The sequence below is a fragment of the Gymnogyps californianus genome, chromosome 1, assembly GCF_018139145.2.
Source record: "Gymnogyps californianus isolate 813 chromosome 1, ASM1813914v2, whole genome shotgun sequence".
Taxonomy (NCBI): domain Eukaryota; kingdom Metazoa; phylum Chordata; class Aves; order Accipitriformes; family Cathartidae; genus Gymnogyps; species Gymnogyps californianus.
Genome location: NC_059471.1, coordinates 158,762,610 through 158,763,668, shown reverse-complemented (window position 1 = coordinate 158,763,668; position 1,059 = coordinate 158,762,610).

Sequence of the window (1,059 nt, the reverse complement as noted above, 5' to 3'; positions counted from 1 at the left end):
CGGCACGCGAGCGGTGCGGTGCGGCGCGGTGCGGCGCGAGCTGGACGGCACGTGCGAGCAGCTCCGGCGCGCCCTGAGTGACGTGGCTGATGACAGCTCCGCCTACAACGGCGGGTAAAAACGGAAGGGGCGGAGACAAGGCCGCGTGAAGTCATCTCCGAGCGTCGGGAAAGCCCGGAAGGAGTGGAGAGGCGTGGCTACAGGGGGAAGAGGCCGTTGGCCTTCAGCGGGGCGGGGCCTGCGGGGGCGGGGCCTGTGGGGCTGGTAAGGGGAGGTGGGCGGGCGACCGTTATCTCCTCACGCCCCCCGTGGGCTGCCCGGGCTTTTTGCGCCGCTGGGCCAAGGGGTGACAAACGCTCGGTTTCTGACTGAACTTGCTGGGAGACAGCTTGCCTCCAGCAGCAGTTGCTCTGGTTTTCATAAAATTAATTGCAGAGGGGTGCCTAGTCGCTTCTCTTAATTAGCCCAGGCTGTCACACTTGGTACCCCTGCCATCTTTAGCCAGGGCTGGGACCAGCTAGAACTCCAAGACCCATTTAGTAACGGAAATTAATGCTTTGCCATGTAATGGGGTCCTTGTACAACTGCTCCTCGTGGGTGCTCAGGTGAAGCAATGTGCTGCCCCATCTCCAGGCTCTTCAAGTCCTTCGCTTTCCGCACTGGATCACGGCTTCCCCCCGCTCATGGGGAGAGACCTGCCCCACTGATGTTTGCTTCAGCTTTGGCGCTGAAATATCCCAGCAGTGATCCACCAAAATTAAAGGTTTAGAAAAACCTTTTTGTTACTGATCTCTAAAATTTATCCAAGGAAAAGAAACCAGTGCACAGTCAACAGCGAGAGGGAGTTGCAGGAAGTTGTGAGGGACTGGCAACTTCACAGGAGATGCTGCTTTTTGCCCTCCCAGATGTCAGCGTCCTACACTAGCTAACTCATTAAATCAGAGAAAATGGATAAAATGCCAGCTGGAATATACAGGAAGGTAGTCTCTTACTAACACGCAGAAATCACTGCTGTTTCCATCACTGAAATCTTAATTCAGGGGATAACTGCAAATTACA